The following is a 17,895-nucleotide window of genomic DNA, read 5'->3' on the forward strand; positions in this document are numbered from 1 at the left end:
TGAAGTTCCGAGAAAAGGTCCCTACCATCAATATTGTGAGACGCTCCATCCAACAATGCACTCTCCAAATCTGTGCACTGTTTGATTCACTGATCTTCTGGCATTTCTCTGAGTTTCTTCAAATCATACAGGAAACCAAAGTTGTCAGCATACCTTGCATCTTTTTGAATCGTGTTGTCAGTTACATGAGCGCTTGATCTACAATGGCCTGGTGTAGCTGGCTTCAGATTCTTTCTTTGGTGAAATCTCTAGCTCCTCTTCAGTGTTAGGTACACATTGTTCTCTCTTTTGATTTCCTCAGCCTTTTTCTCTGAATTTAGGCTCAACATCCATTTTTGATGCTATTTCAGTTGCTGTGTTCTTGGCTCAAGCAAATCCAGTGTTGTGTATTTCTGCAGAAAGTCAATGATACTGATGTGTGTGATAGCCACATCAAGCTGCATTTCTTATTTTTTTAATCATATATATATTTTTAATTCTTGGGACTGAAGTAACTGGCTCATCATGTTTTCAGCAAAAAAAGAATGTCGTACGACACAACCATTGCCAACAAAAATACAATTTTTTCGAGTTCATAGTTGGCCAAACACTCTACATCAGTTCTAGCTAATGAGTTCTCAATTCTTCTGCTACTTCCAGCAATGCATTCCTGATACCACTTGTCTGGTAACGGATTGCTTTTACACTCTCTACTCAACATCCCCACCTAGTTTCTAATAATGGCTTCAGAGTTACAGATGGAGAATGTGCTCGCAATATTTGCCATCTATTTTGTTGAAGCTGCAAATATATAGTAAATCTGCAGTAAAACCTGCCCCCTCCCCTTACTCCCTGTACTAGATTTAAGTTGTGACCGCCTCATGGAGTGAAAAAGGCTTGGCAGTTGGTCTGAAGGATGCATGCCTGTACACTTCATGCTGGCCCTTTGTACTTGCCCCAATGTCATATCCCTGCCCCCTACAATCACAAAAATGGAGACGAAGTCCATTTAGTGCATATATGATAGATTCTGCTAGTCTTTCTCCACTTGTGTCTTGAACTTGAAGAAAATCAATCATTCTGTTAACTTCACTTCTTCAGAAGTCATGTCAACATAATGGAGCATTATGGACATCTGCTCTTGATGACTCAGATCAGACACACAGTCAAGAATAACTGCAAAGTATTTTGTAGACTTCACCTATTCATGAATTGCTTCCTTCACCTACAATGCCATCAACAACATTATCTAACTTTGAATACGAGGTCCAAGATAATGGTCATGGAATTCTTCATTCATGATCCACTGGACATGTTCTTGCATTGTATGATAAAATTTAGCTAACATTTCAATCAGTCCTAGAAAGTTACCATTGCCAGGCTGATAAAGCTTTGCCTGTGTTCCATGAAATGCAGAGTTGTGCCCAGCTAGGTAATGCACAACTGCTATAAGGCATATCAACACTGCTTGCCAATGTTTTTTCTCCTTGTTTATTTCTCGCAGTAAGGACTCATCTATGGTCTTCACTGCAGACAATCTTTTCTTCATTTCAACCCATTTATTTAATCCATGCTCAGGATACTTCATGAAATCTCAACCTCTCACTGAAATGCTTCCAATCATTACAGCCTTCCTTTATTAATCCACATGCCCTACTGGAGCTGTACAATTTGCAGCAGAAGCAAGAAAAACTGCAGTGGCTTTCTTCCAATATATCACCCACTCTCTTTCAACTCTTTCTCCATTGGGCAGTCTCCTTCTGTAAAAGTCTTCTGAAAACCATTGCTTGTCAGAATTCTTCTGAAAAACATAGGCACAACCAGATATTTTGGTAGGCCCTCTTTGCACTAAAAGGTCTGCTGACTTATTGTCAAGTAAATCTGGCCAATTGGCTGGATCATATTGATCTTCAAGAGATATAAAGTTAGCAGAGTTGTCCACTTCAGCAGGCTGTGCAAATTCTGGACTATTGTTCTCCTCCTGAGTGTGGCAGAAGGATCTACAGTGCTATTGTGATCACTGGAGTCCATTAATTCAATCTTTTCCTCAGCTACTGAAGCACATTTGTAAATCAGAATTTTTCCCAAAGAACCTTTCATTGCATTTTGGAGTTATGCTGTCTTCCTTTTTTGACTTTTTCTGCTCCTGAGTCATATTTTCTCCATCTGTCTCTGTCTCTGCTAGTGCTAGCCATGGTGGTATGCTATGAAGACACAGAAAAAGGATTTCCTCATAAAGCATGTCCACTCTGCTCAGAGGCGTATCTAGGGAAAATAGCACCTAGGGCAAGCACTGAAATGGTGCCCCCTATCCAAACATCTGACACCCATCTTTCAGATAACTTTCCCATAATATCAGCTGAAAAATACAAGTCAAGCTCGTTAATCTTTTAATCTTTCAAAAAATATTTAGCAGTGGACATAGCCAGACCAAAAAATGCCAGAAAATGACAAATTTCAGTATGCTGGGGCTCATGAAGTACCCAAATACTATATGGAGGTGTACTTGGAAAACTAAACAGAAGTGCCTTTCTAATTCTCTACTACGCATTGTAGCATCACTTTTACATAAGTTTTAAAAATAAATGGAGAATTTGACTTTTCCCAGATACTCTGAAAATAATTAAAGGATATGCAGAGTAAACTGTGTCACTGCTTGGAATATATTCTAGTATTTCAGAAAGACAGTTAAAATTATAGAAAGAGAGCAAGAAACTCCCAGTGGGTCTTAATACTAAGGATTTCACACTGATTCAAAGACAAACTCACCATTAATAGTCATATTATTAAGACATCACATTTAACTCACTTATCACAAGAAGCAAAGTAGAGCAAATGAATACAATCCTAGCTCATAAGCTTCAGCTCAGTATTCACAAACCCTGATTCTCTGTACATCGTGCCAAACTAAATATGTGTACAGTGACTTATATTATATTAATTTAAAAAATTGTTACTCTGTAGCCCCTTCATGGGGCTTCCTAAAGGCTGTGGGGGGGCGTGTCTGCAAAAGTTCCCCCTCCCCCTGCTGGCCTCTAGAGCCTCGCAGGGACCATTTGAGCATGTGCGGTGGCCATTTTAAAAATATTTTTTTAAATGGCCGCTGAAAACAAAATGGCCACCGTGCATGCTCAAATGGCCTCTGTGAGGCCTGGCATGGCCTAGGGCCTCACAGAGGCCATTAGAGCATGCGTGGTGGCCATTTTGTTTTGGTGGCCATTTATTATTATTTTTTTAATTTTAAAAAATGGCGCCCCCCTTCAAGTGGCACCCAGGGCACGTGCCCTGCCTACCCCACCCTAGATACGCCCCTGGCTCTGCTTATTGAATCATACTGACCGATAACATAATGTGTATACTTTCTTACCTTTTGCTATGCATGTAAACCATTTTGAGTCTTTTGCAGGACCATCTCAAATCTTTCAGAACAAGTCCAGTAAGTTTTCAGACTGTCTCACATTGTGCTTTGAAAAAATACTCTCCCTGCAAGTAAAAAGCAGGCAAAAAGGCTCTAGCTCAGCCCACTCTCCCCGTGGCAGAAAATGCAGTGACACTATAGAATTCACTCTGTATAGCCATCCCAGAAATTCTATCACAGAACAAATAGGACTCTCGCCACCGACCCCCACCCCCAAATTAATTGTCCTACCTCTGAATAAGGCACACTGGCCATGGCTAAGCTTAGGCTGCAGATGCAACCAAGCAAGCAAGTGAAGAGCAAGAAGCGAGCAACCATCTATCCTCACCCATCCACCACCCTCCCTCCTTACAAGTTGCTGATGCTAATCAGATGCACACTGGCCATAGTTAAGCTTAGGCTGCAGAAACAAGCAAGAACAGGAAGCAAGCAAACAACTCTCTCTTCAATGTCCCCTCTAATTCTCTCTAATTGTTTTCTTGTGTGCACAGATGAGTTTTGTTCTGAGCAGCAGTATCAAGGCAGTGTGTGCACACGTGCATTCTGAGTGGGGCCTTCCTGATTCAATCCGAGCGGGATGTAAAATTAACTGAGTGGACCTCAAAAACTGTGTATGTGTGTGCACATGTGCACACTTTAGAGGGGACACTGTAACACCCTCCCTCCTTACAAGCTGCTGATAAATGTGTTTCCACACTCACCTGGGCCTACAAGCACAAACAAGCAGCAGGCAGCAACTGCAGATGGCGGGCAGACAGGCAGTCAGGCAGGCAGGATGAGGCAGACAGCAAACACAGGAGCAGCAAGCAAAGACAAACAGACAAAAAATAAATGGATGGGATGGATCTGGAAAGAATCTGGATGGATGGGTGGTGCAGAAATGTTTTTTGGTGTGCAGCGCTGCTGTGTGTGACACCTCAGACCAGGAGAAAGTGTGCAGATGGTGTATGGGGGGCGGGGGATGTGCACGCTAGAGGTGTGCACAAACTAAATGTTGTGATTTTATTCAAGCTCGAATTGAACCACAAAAACTCGAATTGATTCATCAAAAACAGCTGGCTTGGCTGGCTGTCCTGACAAATCAACCTTGAATCACATGAATCAATTTGAGTGATTCGAGCACTATTTTGAGGACTGCTTTTCTGGGGAGACCTGGAAAAACTGGCCTCAAAAGGTGTTGTTTTTCAGGGGAGGGCTGGACTACCAATTGGGGTTGGCAGGTAGACCAGCCCTCTGCTCCTGACTTTCTACCTGCCTTGGAGCATGGGTCTACCTGGTAGAACTAAATCCAGAGTGGAGGGCTAATCTACCCCCTGACCCCAATTGGTAGACCAACTGCCCCTGGAATAAAGAGCCTAAAATGGCACTTGAATCACCTGAATCAATTTGGGTCAAACCGGGTGAATCTCTTCAACCCTTAATCAGGCCATTTATTTTGAGGGTGATCGATTTAAGGTTGCATATCTCTAGTGGGTGCTTCCTCCCAACCCGCATGCCTCTAAACAGTGGCAACCCTGCTCGGCTCCTGACAGGGAAAAGGCTGTTTATCTGCAGGTGGTTGGTGGGGAGAAAGAATGCATGTGGGTTACAAGCCCACCTCCTCCGAGTGGCAGACACTCGCTCAGCTGCAATAGCGGGGGTTCAGGAGAAAGTGGCCATGGTCTGTAGTGTGTGTGTGCATGGAGCCTGCCAGCCACACACCGCCTCAGAGCAGCAGGGTCTCCTCGACCTCACTGCTCAAAGCAGCTTCACCCTGCACGTGGTTAGTGTGCCCGGGGAGAGAGTGCAGGCACAACCTGTGCATGGGGCAAACTGGCCACACAACTCTTCCTCCTGGCCCACATGCCTCCTGAGAGGCAGCTGCTCAGGCGGCTCGGGAACAGTCAGGAAAGCATGATTGCAAGAGGAGAGTGTGGGGTCTGGAGGAGAGCAGGGCTTGGGGTAATTGCCCCGGTCGTCCTGCCCAAAGGATGGGCCTGATACTGGGGATATTAAACACAGAGATTGTACTTCATTGCCAATTTTGCACTGTTTTAAAAATTCTTTTTTAATGATTTAGTGAATATGATTGAATTAAGCTGTCTCAATGTATGTGGAACTAAGTAAGAGGTAGGGCAGCCCTCAGGAACAATAACACAGCAACACAAGGGGAAGATACAGACAGAGGGAACAGCCGCTGTGCAGGGCTTGTTATTACAGCATGGAGTAGGAGCAGGAGGGACTCAGATGGATTTTGAAGCTGACCACTAATAAAAGACATTTGTTATATACTCGTGCTTGATCCTTTAAGGAGTGCAAACCGCACTTGAAAGATGGTGGCAGTGGTTTAGAAAAATAACCCAGCAGAGGCAGTGCAGCAGGCAGGCACAAATAAAACAGCATGGAGTGAAGCCTGAAACCTCCGTGTCCACTGGATTTTACTGCACCCAGTCTTGCCCAGGCATGGAGGGTTTGAACGGTATCTGGACCTAGCCTTGGCCGCAGTATGGGCTCTACTTTAGAACAGTCACTACAGGCACTAGATGGAGACTGCCTTCAAAACCAGAATGAAACAGTGGGACAAGAGGGTCTGGATGCTTATGTCGCTGCATTAAGGAAACTAGCTGTATCTTTTAACTTTGGAGCACTAACAGACTCTTTAATCAGGGATAGAATTGTATGTGGAACAAAGGAGCAGCAACTCCATGAGCAATTGCTGTGAGAAGCAGATTTAACACGAATTGCTGCCTGGAGATTGGTGGGGTGGACAGCAGAAGTTTCTAAAGAGAGACTAAATCAACCCAGTGCCCCACTGCCTTGAAATTCGGGTGGTAGGTGGCACCGATGAGGACCTATCCGCCACCCAAATTTGGTGCCCCTAGAACCTTTATAAGTGGTCTGAATCAATCAGAACCCAAATCCAAATCAATTAAATCTAAATCAAATCTGGGATGAGGGGGCAGATTTGGGCACAAAACAAATCAGGGTGATTCAATTTGGGTACAAATTGAATCAAGATCAATTCATGTGCCTATAGGCTACCTCCAGACTCAGAGGCAAGATGCTTCTAAATGCCAGTTGCAAGGGAGCAACAGCATGAAAGAGGGCACGCCCTCACCTATTGCCTGTGGGCTTCTCAGAATATCTTCTCAGAATATCTGGAAACAGGATGCTGGACTAGATAAGCTTTGGGCCTGATCCAGCAGGGCTGTTATTATGTTCTTAAGGTCTTCCAGTAGCGGTTGTGAAGCATCATAGAGCACCAAACTTTTGTAATGAGTGCAACCTTTCTCTTTGCACTAGTTTGGAATAATTATCCAAATTGTCTTATGCACTGGTAACCTGTGTAATGTGCACATAATCCAATGCACATGTTTCATCATACTGAAGTACTTACTTAAATATTCTGTTTAGTGCATTGTCTAGCCTGGATAATTCTTGCAAAACAGTCATCTCAGGTTGGACATTCAGAAAAACTTTGGTGAATCATAGCTTTTCTTTACAAAATAGTGACCTCAGTGGACATAGGTCAATACTTGCTTATAACCACTCTGACACATAATCTGGTTAAATTATAGTATTAAGATGTATGTAGATTTATTCCCATTGACTTTCAGTACTTTGATTTAACTGGCTTGTGGCTTGGGATGTTAAGAGAACACCCGAGAGAAATCAAATTCACAACACTGTTAGAAATGAGGCATGAAATGCAGAGCAGATAGAAACAGTTTGTATGAACAGTCTGACAAACAAGAGATTAAACTGGGGCTCTAGATGCAACAACATCTATTTAGAAAAGCAAAAATGAATTTCTGTTTTTAAAAACAAACAAATCCTGATCTTAAATTATTCCTACATCACTTTTAGTTAACGAGCCAGTTCTTTGTAAGGATCCATGGCTTTCACAGGAACCATCTCGATTCCTCTCCAAGGCTGGCAATGGCTGAGGGAGACACAAGCACACACAGTTAGAGCTTCATTTCTTCTTTCTGCCAAAGCAGTTCCTTCTGTCAAAGAAGCAAGCTTCTTTTAAAATTGAAAGAAAACTTGGCTCTTCAGCAATGGGATTTGCTATGACAGTTACAACAAGTTAAAATTTGACTGCACACACAGTTTCCCCCCATGTACAAATAGCAGTGACTAAACATGCAAGTAGACACTAGGGATGTTCAGAATGTTTTGAGCTCTAAACGGTCTGACTTCAAACGGGCCGTTTTGAATGTTTTGAGTGTGAAACAGAATGCGCTTCAGATGAAGGGCCTGTTTCGAGCTAGGAACAGAATGACCCAATTCTGAGTCAGCTGAGTGTTCCGAGTGCCATTTTAGAGGCTTGTTTTTCCCTTGCTGAAATAAACACCAAAATAAATACTATGCCTATGCCCTTGCTGACTGGTTTTGGCACTGATTTCCAGTTGGCTGGTGATCTCCTTGCTTCCTGTTTGGCTTATTATCATACAAAGCAATTTTATTTGTATGATAACAAGCCAGTCTAGAAGCAAGGAGTTCACAAGCCAGTTGGAAGCCAGTGCCCAAACCAGTCAGCAAGGGAAAAACAAGGCTCCAAAATGGCACTTGGAACATTCGAAATGTTCGAAGCTTGCTCCATCAGAACATTCCAGGCATTTGCATTCCATTCCAAGCTTGGAACGCAACGCAAATCCTGTTCCATGCACATCCCTAGCAGACACAGAGATTGTGAAGCATGAACTAACTCTAAGAACATAAGAAGACCCCTGATGGATCAGACCAAAGCTTCCGGCATCCCATAATTGCCAGTCAGATGCTTGCAAGAAGCCTCTGACCAGATCTCTCCCACTGTTGCTCCCTGCAACTGGTAGTTAGTAGCACACTGCTCTGAACAGGGAGATCCTGTCTGGTCATTGTGACTAGTAGCTATTTATCTTCTGTAAATTTGTCTAATCCTCTTTTAATAAGATGTCTGTTTCCAGTGCCTGCACTCACTGGCTACTGGCCAGAATAGCTAACAAGAATAACTGAAAGAATAATATAGATCATACGAAGTACTGAGGGAAGAAATCTTCAGAAAATGAATATTAGCAGGAGAATTGTGATGGACACAATCTATTGTCTATTTCTAAACATTCCCATTTATGTAAAATCATATTCATCTGCCACATGTACAAGGATCAGTACAGATAGTGCTAAACTAAAACCTCAGTCTATGGTCCTATAAATAACAAGAAGCATGGTGAATATTTAAAAGGAAGGACAGGTCAGACAGCACTCATGAAAGATGAAAAGAATCCCCTACAATTTCCAATATCTTGCAGATTTCCCATACAGGTGGCCCTCGTTGGTCCTCGTAGCTTTGCAGGGCGAAAATAGGCTTATTTCTGTCTATCTGCAGTTCTTGAATAGCTGGAAATGACTTTTGATGCCATTTCCTGCTACCATTTTGTGGTGCTGAGGCATTTGTGGCTCTTTTCCTCAAAAAAGAACAAAAATCAGAAGATTTGGAAGTTTGGGGGACATTGTAGGAGAGCTCCTCCATGCATTTTCTTGTGATTTTCAGAACACTTCAGTGTGCTTAGAAATCTAACCCCCCTCCCCCAATCCCCGTAGGGTTAAGGTAACTCTTTATTCACAGTTCCATTATTTGTGGAAACAGGTGGGAAAGGAATCCCAAGGAATAAAGAAGGCCTCCTGTATTGAGGAGATTGTTTTTTTTAAACCTTCCTACAGAAGCTTTTTGAGTAGAGAAGCTGGGCTGCCACTCTTCCCTTGCTGCTGCTGTCCTGATTCCTGAGTACTCTGACAAGTGAATACAGGGGTTGGGAAGTGGTGAGGAGTAGGGGCCCAGGTTTCAGTCCTTATTTGAAGCAACCCCTTTCAAATCAGGGAAAAGCCAAGTGGACCAGCCTCCAAAGCATATAAATGAATTGGGGGCTCTCCAAACTACCAAAATGGCTCCTAAATCCAATTAATGCTAGTTCTATCCCCCCAATACAAATGTAATAAGCAAACAAAATAAACATGTGTTATAATTATCCTCGGATGCATTCTCAGTGGCATCATAAACCTTTGCATTCAATTTCTAACTTGATTCCATCTAACACTGAGCATAATTCTGAGGAAGTTAGGTGTCTAAATGCCATTGAAATCAAAAGGATTTAATAGCTTAACGTTATGTTTAAGAGCACCTACTGGTTCCATGAGACTGAGGTAAACCTACCTTCCTCTGAACTCACGGTTAGTGCCCATCTCTTCTAACAGCAGCTGTTTAATATCCACACCAATTGACTGCTGATTGCTCCCAGGAACTCATCTAGACAACCATCCTATTCGATCAACATCAATGGTGCATGGAAAGCAGGAAATGAAGCAGCAACAACTAAATGAAGGAGAGTGAATTATCAGTGGTCAAGCAGGACTCTATTTGCCAAAGCCAATTTTATGCCGAGCAAAGGAACCTCAACACTAATACTCAGTAAAAACTCTCTTGCTTAGTTTTCAGATTGCTCAGGAATGTTATATCACCAATTAATGTAATTGGGGTCCTAGACAGCCCAAACCATCAATACAGCTTGGGCCATATGTGCATGGAAGCATTCTTCCAAACACACTTCCCCGGCTTATTGAGCAATCACATGCACAAACCGGTGCTGTGTACATGACTCCCAGCACCAGAAAGCAAGGATGAACCATACATTTGCTAGCAAACATGTTCTGTTTGAAAAACTGGGTTTTTGGAGGGGGTGGGTGGGAGGTGTTGAAACTGTTCATGAAAGCCTCCACCACTCTTTCATCACCTTTTGCTTACTTTTCATGGTCCTGGCAGCAATAGCAATGCTTGCTCAGAGACATTTTTTCTCTACTCTTTACCCACAAGACAGTAGGGATGTGCGAGCTGTCTTGAATCGAGCCGTCCTGGTTTGGGTTGTCTGAAACCCCAAATGGGGGTTCCAGTCCAACCTGGACCACTAAGAACTAGTCTGAGGGCTGGCTCACGGGGTATCCCTCCTAGTCAGATTCCCCTTTACAAATAAAGGGGATTCCCTAGCCTAAAAAGGGAGGGGCAGCAAAAGGGGAATACTTTACTTTTAGTTTCCCGCTGGTGGGGATGGCAGGGGTGGCAGCAGCAGCGGCAACATCGGAGGCCGTGGGGGCTCCTCCAGCCTCCCTGCCATCCTCCTAAATGACAGACTGGGATGGCTGCGGCCCAGTTTGTGGCATCTGCACATGCATGGAGGCTCAAACTGAGCTGCAGCTGGCCCAGCCTGTCATTTGGGGGGCCAGTGGGGAGGGGTTAGAGGAGCCCCCACCATGGCCTATGATGTCTCCACCACCCCGGGTGGTAGGAAACTAAAGGTAAAGGAAAACCTTTTCGCTATCACCCCTTTCTTAGGCTAGGGAATCACTTTTACAAGTATAACCCCTGAGCTGGCCCACGAGCCGGCTCAATGGCCGAACCTGACTGTACCCAGTTTGGTTAAGCCCAAGCCAGCTTGAATCCAGTTCGCATTTGAACCAGACCAGCCAAACAGCCAGCTCACACGCTCCCACAACACCAGAGGAAGTGCATGGAGCATTGCAATGCTCTCTCTGAGATTGGCTTTCAACTTCCTCATATAGCAAACTCTCATTAGATATACTAAAACGGCATCTGCTTTGTATGCAGAAGGTTCCAGATTCACTCCCTGGCAACTCCAGGTAGGGCTGGGAGAGACTTCTGCCTGAGACCTTGGAGAGCTGCTGCCAGTCAATATAGACAATACTAAGATAGATGGACCAATGGTCTGATTCAGCTTCCTATGTTCCTAGTTCATATCAGAACACAGGCAATGCTCCCTGTCCTTACTCTGGCATCTTGTGCATAAACCCTGGAGAGGGTGGGGGGAATGGCACTCAGTAGCAGTTGGGAATGCAAATTCTGGTTTAATAAATGGCTGAACACTTCACATTTGTGCGTAAGCCCACTCCTTAAAATTACTGAAAGAAGGGGCCCTGTGCACAGCCTTCTCAAAGGCCAATGAGTTGGGGGCCTTTTACTACAGCCCTAGTAGAAAGCTCCATCCAGTTCTGAGTCAGCAAGAGAGCATAGCTCCAGCTGCTGGGTGACACTTTCTAGCCTTAGGAACTACACATGCAGCAACCCTCTAATGCACACATGTAACAAAACAGCATCAAACATTGTAATATTTTGTTCAGGATTATCCTCTTACTAGATTCATTGGGGAATTGTAAGCCTTGAAAAATGCAGATTATTATTATTCTGCAATGGCTTATGTTTCAAGTAGGGTTTGCATTCATTAAAGGATCAAGCAGGAGTATATAACAAAAGTCTTTTATTAGATAAGTCAGCTTCAACATCCGAGTCCCTCCTGCTCCTACGCCATCCTGTAATAACAAGCACTTCCTAGAAGTAGCTGTTCCTTCTATCTGTATCTTCCCCCTGTGTTGCTGTGTTGTTGTTCCTGATGGCTACCCCACCTCTTCTACTTAGTTCCACATACAGTACATTGATGCATCTTTCCTTCTTATAACATTAACAAAAGAAACCCTTAAAAAAACAAGAAAGAAGGAAGGGAACCAGGGGCGTAACTATAATAGGGCAAGGGGAGACAATTGTCTGGGGGTCCACTGCCTTGGGGGGCCCCCAGAGGCAAATCACATGACTGACTCCCCCAGCCACGCCATTTAGGATGATGTTCTATTGTGGCACATAGGTGTTATATTTATTTATTTATTTATTTGTGTGTGTGCTTTTTTTTAACCACTATTCAGCCTCATTTAAGATTTCTTTATTTCGCGAGCTGAGCTTCAGTGAGGGGGTGTGTGCATTTTAAAATCTTGTCTCTGGGCCCACTCCAACCTTGCTACGCCCCTGAAGGGAACTTAACAATAACAATTCAAAAGAGGATAAGATATTTGCCTTAGTGGTGTTGGTTATGCACATCATAGTTCTGTAGTTGCATTAGCATTCTCTGAAGCCTCTTTGGGGCATTCAGTAATGGCTTCTGCATAATTGTTTCCAGAGGCTTATGGTCTGATTGGACATGCGCAATCTGCCCAAATGTGAGCTGATGGAATCGTTCCATTCCAAATAGTACAGTCAAATGTTCTTGTTCAATCTGTGTGTAACCTCTTTCTGTTTCTGACAGTGCTATGTTGGCAAATGCTATTGGTTGCTGATTCTGTAGCAGGGCAGCTCCTAGTGCTGACTCAGATGTGTCACACTGCAACACTAGGGCCATCTTCAGATATCACAGCAAACCTGAGGCAAAGTAACCTCAAGTTCACCCCATGACATCCAAATAATCAGAACTGTGGTTGCAGGACCCAACCGCAACCCCAATTTCTCCCCCAAACCTCCGATGGAATCCTCACTTGCAATTAAGTTTCACTCACCTAATTTTGGGTCTGGAGGCTCCATTGTTTCATCTGGATTGGGTGAATAGCACAAACCAGAGTTAAGGCAGAAAGCTCCTCCAACAGCTTCTATTGTATTGACGGGCGTGGGCTGTTCGTCCAGGCTCAGAGGAAGCCCGCGTAGCCAATCTCGCCCCCTTTGCCAGCTCGCAGACTGAGAGTCATAATCAACTGGTACTGCCCCGGGGGACGTCAAGCAACTGTGGGTCCATTGGACCCTCAGTTTCAAGGTATGTCCGAAGGTGGCTACCCTGTTCATCTGTACTGTAGTACTTCAATATAGGGGCCTTGGCTATTGTATCTTTAATTGCCTTAAATGCTTGTTGGTGATATTCCGACCATTCCTACCCTACCTCTTTGTTTGTCAGCTGCTGGAGTGGCTCACAGTGATCAGCTAGTCCTTTGCAAAACTCTGGTAGGTAGTTTGCCATTCTTAAGAATCTTTGGACTCCTTTCACATCCACAGGCCTTGGCATCTTCTGAATTGCTTCAGCTTTTCCTGGGTCGACTTTCAGACCCTCTGCAGTCAACAGATGCCCAATGTAAGGCACTTCCTTTAGTCTTAGTCTGACCTTGTCTGAGTTCAGTTTTATATTTCTTTCTCTGCATCACTCCCCCCCAAAAACCAATGTTTTTTTCTTCAATTTTTGGTCATAATCTCTTGTTACATCTATTTTGGTATCAACTTATCCCACAATTAGGATGTCATCCGCAATTATGTTTAGGCCTGGGATATTCTCTAGTTCCTGGTTCAGCTTGTGCTGGAACATTTCTGGAACACAATGGGCGCTTATACCCTTTGGTATATAGAACCAACAATATCTGCCACAAGGAGCTGCAAAAGTGGCCAGATGACTTGAAACTGTGTCCAGTTCTATATACCAGAATCTACTTTTTACATAAAATGATGAGAACACTTCCGCTCAGGATAAACCCCATATCATGTCAATAGTTGGTAGTGGATAATGACTGTGCTTTCGTGCTCTGTTTAGGGGTTTAGAATAAATACAAAAACAGTTTTCCTGAGTGTTTCCTGAGGCTGTTGATCAACACTGTGCTTGCATCTACTGGGGCAATTATGCCTCTCACCTGGAGCATTTCCAGATGGTGCTTTTAGCTTGCTTCTCCTCCAGAATGGAGGGTGTGCATTCACATATTGGCCAGATTTACCCTGAAGTCCCTACAAGCTATCGGGGAGCACTCCACACACAATATGAATTTTTCATTAGGCATTGGAATGTAGCCCGATTTATGTTCGGGGTAAAAAAAAATAATCCACTTTTTGCATCAGTTTTCTGGAGCAAATTCAAACCCACAGTAAAGCCTCACAGTAAACCTGTGGTAAAGGCTGCTGTCTGAAAATGCTCTTGTAGGCGGGCAAGTTCCTGCTTCAGTGATTCTGCCAGTGCTAGAGGAACCCTCCACTTTGAGGTTCTCACTGGTTCTACACTAGGATCTGCTTCAGGTTTCAGCTTTCCTGCCAAGCATCCTTCACCCTGAAAAGCATCTCCAAACTCTTGCAGTATCTGCTATATTTTCAAGGCAGCTGGATGGTTCTGCTCACTGGTCTGCACTGCATTCAAAATAGTCTGATGTTGTACTTGGATCAGCTGCATGGCTGGCACAGCTTTACTCCCCAACTGTGGTCTGTAGTCCTCTTTTTTCACAACAACAAATTCTAAGCAATAGAGCTTATTATTCTTTGGGTTGAGAACCTGAATTCTGCATTTGCCCACTGATTTCAGGGTACTCTTGTTGTACATAATAAGCAATTGGTCACAGCGTTCAATCTCAGCCTGTCCATCCACCAGTCACAATGGCAGCATATTGCAGGTGGCTCCACAATCCAGTTGAAAATGAACTGGCTTTTTGTTTAACAGCATAACAGCAAACAGTGTAGTGGCGTACGTACTGTTTTCCCCCAGTATCTCCCACGACATGCACATCAAGTTTTGGTGATCCCAAGGTCAGGCTTAGGACTTCCTCACAGCTTGCAGACTCATCACCATCCTGCACCACCTTCACTCTTAGGCTCTGAGGTTGCTTAATACTTCTGCATTGACTTTGAAAGAGGTTTGGCTTGCCGCACCCTTTGCACTGCTGTCCATAGGTGGGGCATTTTTTTCTCTTTCTTTCATGATGTTTCCCACAATATAAGCATTGTATCTTGGGCATCCTTTCACAAGGCTGTCTGTTCAGCTTTTGGCAGCACCCAGACTGCTGTTGGACAGCATGCACCTGCTTATCTGGTGTGCCTGCTAGTAGTTTTAGACTTTAATGATTTTGTTTAGTTTTTACTGGTTTTGTATATTTCCACCATAAGAAATAATGGGGATTTGAAGTCACCCTGTCTTAACCCCAACATGGATCCCAAAGTTTATTTTTTATATATTTTATATTTTTTAAAAAAGCTAAGCTCTAGCCCTTATAGAAGTGGAGTTATGGAGCAAAATGTGCAGTTGTTATTTTCCAAGTGTTTGGATTCTTTGATGTATAATAACTTTTCCTCATAACGAATCCCTATGAGGATTCATTGCACACCTTCATTTCTTCTGTTCATTTTGACTGTCATTGTACCGTACCAACTGTCAACTGCCATGTGCCAAATACACCCACCCTCACCTGCAAGTGGGGTACTCAGTTTTATTTTTTAAGGAATATTGAAATGTTTAGATTCTTTGGTGTCTAATAATCTTTCCTCATAATGAATCCCTATAAGGATTCATTATACGCCTTCATTTCTTCTGTTCATTTTGACTCCTATTGGACAGTGTCAACAGTCAACTGCCATGTCTCAACTGCACTACTTCCCCCGCCCCCCCCCCCACACTGGGGTACTCAGTTTAGTTTTTTATGCATTTTTGAAGATTCTTCAAAATCTTTGGTGTCTTCATTACACACCTTCATTAATTCTGTTCATTTTGACCCCACTGCTTTGTGGGTGGGGTTGGGGAATTAGTGGTATCCCATGTGCCAACTATTCCCCCCCCCCAGCCTGCAAACCACTGGGTACTAAGTTTATATTTTGGGGATTTTTGAAGTGTTTATACTCTTTGGTGTGTAATGAATCCTCATAGGGATTCATTATGAGGAAAGGTTATTAGACACCAAAGAGTCTAAACATATGAAAAAAATTCCTAGACCATAAACTGAGTAGTATCCCCATGCCCTGCACGTGGGAGTGGAGGTGTAGTTGTCTCATGGCAGTTGACAGTTGGCACTGTCCAAAGACAGTCAAAAGAAACAGAAGAAACGAAGGGGTGTAATGAATCATTATGCTAGAGCAACACTAGTCTGGGTGTACAAAGCCAATATTTCCCTAGATAGTAACCTAGGGAAGCATGATCTATGTCAGGACTGCTCAGCTTCAGCCCTCCTGCAGATGTTGGCCTGCAGCTCCCATAATCCCTGGCTATTGGCCACTGTGGGTGGGGAGTATGGAAATTGCAGTCCAAAAACAGCTGGGGTACCAAAGTTGAGCAGGTCTGATCTATGTAGATTTGGACAACATCTGGTTAAAATGGTTTGCTATGCTCACTCTAAGGTAGCAAGGATCACAAACCAGAGACTATAAGAGCAGGAGCCAAGTACCTTACCCTCTGGAGCACTGTGGTAGCTTTCCAGAAGAAGGGGCTGCTGCCCAGCATTTTTGCAGCAATTGATGGGCAGAAACTAATATTGCACTTCAGCAGTGGTCAAGTGACACAGTAATCCCATCTGACTTATAAAGCTGCTGATATATCTGGCTTTGCTATCGCTCAAGCTTCCACATCACCCACCCCTGCTTGCCTGTTTGACTGCCAGGCTGTTTCTCAAGGGGCCACCAGCTGTGATAAACATTTTCTAGTTGCTTTGGTCAATGTAGAAACATGGAAACTGCATCTGATTTGGGAGTGGATCACAGCAGTGTGCACAGCTGGCTACACTCAATCTGATTTAGATAATTTAAAAATTGCAGAGATAATCAACAAATTATCCAAATGCTGAGCTGTCCAGAACATGTGCACATAATTCATCTATTATTATTATGTATGTATTATTATTTATTATGTTTATAGCACAATTCATGCTCATGGTGCTTTGCAACAGATAAAAGGACAGGTCCTTGGCTTGAGGGGGTTTACAGTCTAGTAGGAGGCCAAAGGGCAGCGACAGAAAAGGGGGAGGGAAAGAAACAGAGGGGAAAGATACAATAAGTTCATATATATTTATTTAGCCTTAGTTGCAGAAGGGCTTGAGGACTAGGAAGTTATTGTTGTCATTTTTACTGTGTAACTAAGCATTGCCTTTCTTCTTGCCTAAGGCAAACTTACTTCTGTGTGCATGTGTCCTTGGGGTGGAGTCAGTCTTCAGTTCTATTCATTGGTTGGTTTGTGAGTTCAGTTGGTTTTGTTCTCTCCCTCTTACAGAAGTGAATATTACCTTGTTAACTAGTGTTAAGAAATAATGAGGCTATTCTCATGACCACACAGAACTGGGCTAAGGGAGGCCAGCCGGGTTCTGTGCGGTCGTGTGCTGCAACGGGAGCCACTCAGCTCCCAGCAGCAGACCTTCAAAAATACCCCTCCCCTTAAACCAGGTTAACAGAGAGGGTGCTTCATTAACCTGGTTTTTCCAATCATGAATTGCCACAGCACGGCTCTGTGCTGTGGCGACTCATGAGGAGACCCCCCAAACGGGAGGCTCCAACAAGCCTCCCAGCCTCAAGGGTCTTCCCAGATTGCCCTGCGCACGCATGCGGGGCATCCTATGACTTCCAGGAGCCGGGTGGCCCCCAATCCCTGCCGCCCCTACCGGCCCCTGATCCGGCTACCCAGGGACGGCTCCCTGCTTGTGTGCGGGGAGAGCAGGCTAAGCCTGCTCTCCCCATCGAGCTCAATTAGGCTCCACGCGTTGATCGTGTGTAGCGCCTCAATAAATAATTAAGATGTTGTTTCTGCAACTAAAGTTAAGCCTCTTGTTTAATTCCTTATAAATCAAGGAATCACTCAGCAACAGTTATGTCAAAGACTTCATGGAAAAGGTGGAGGATCTGAAGAAAGTAAGAGAAAAAGGATAACACCTTTACAGTACCATCTTTGCTACAATTCATGGTTATGGATTGCATAATGTCCTGATTATATAGAAGA

At 43.8% G+C, this 17,895-nt stretch overlaps 1 long non-coding RNA gene across 4 annotated transcripts in view; it reads right to left on the reverse strand.

The window, feature by feature from the left end:
• The window catches only part of LOC128328098 (uncharacterized), a 52,057-nt gene that overhangs the window by 23,129 nt on the left and 11,033 nt on the right, over positions 1-17,895 (reverse strand). For all 4 annotated transcript variants that reach the window (XR_008309001.1, XR_008309003.1, XR_008309002.1 and 1 more), the window contains exons 2-5: positions 9,570-9,728; positions 7,233-7,319; positions 4,099-4,134; positions 3,347-3,462 (exon numbers count right to left, since the gene is read on the reverse strand). This is a non-coding gene — a long non-coding RNA (uncharacterized LOC128328098). The remainder of the gene's footprint in view (positions 1-3,346; positions 3,463-4,098; positions 4,135-7,232; positions 7,320-9,569; positions 9,729-17,895) is intronic.

This window comes from Hemicordylus capensis, chromosome 5 (assembly GCF_027244095.1).
Source record: "Hemicordylus capensis ecotype Gifberg chromosome 5, rHemCap1.1.pri, whole genome shotgun sequence".
Taxonomy (NCBI): Eukaryota; Metazoa; Chordata; class Lepidosauria; order Squamata; family Cordylidae; genus Hemicordylus; species Hemicordylus capensis.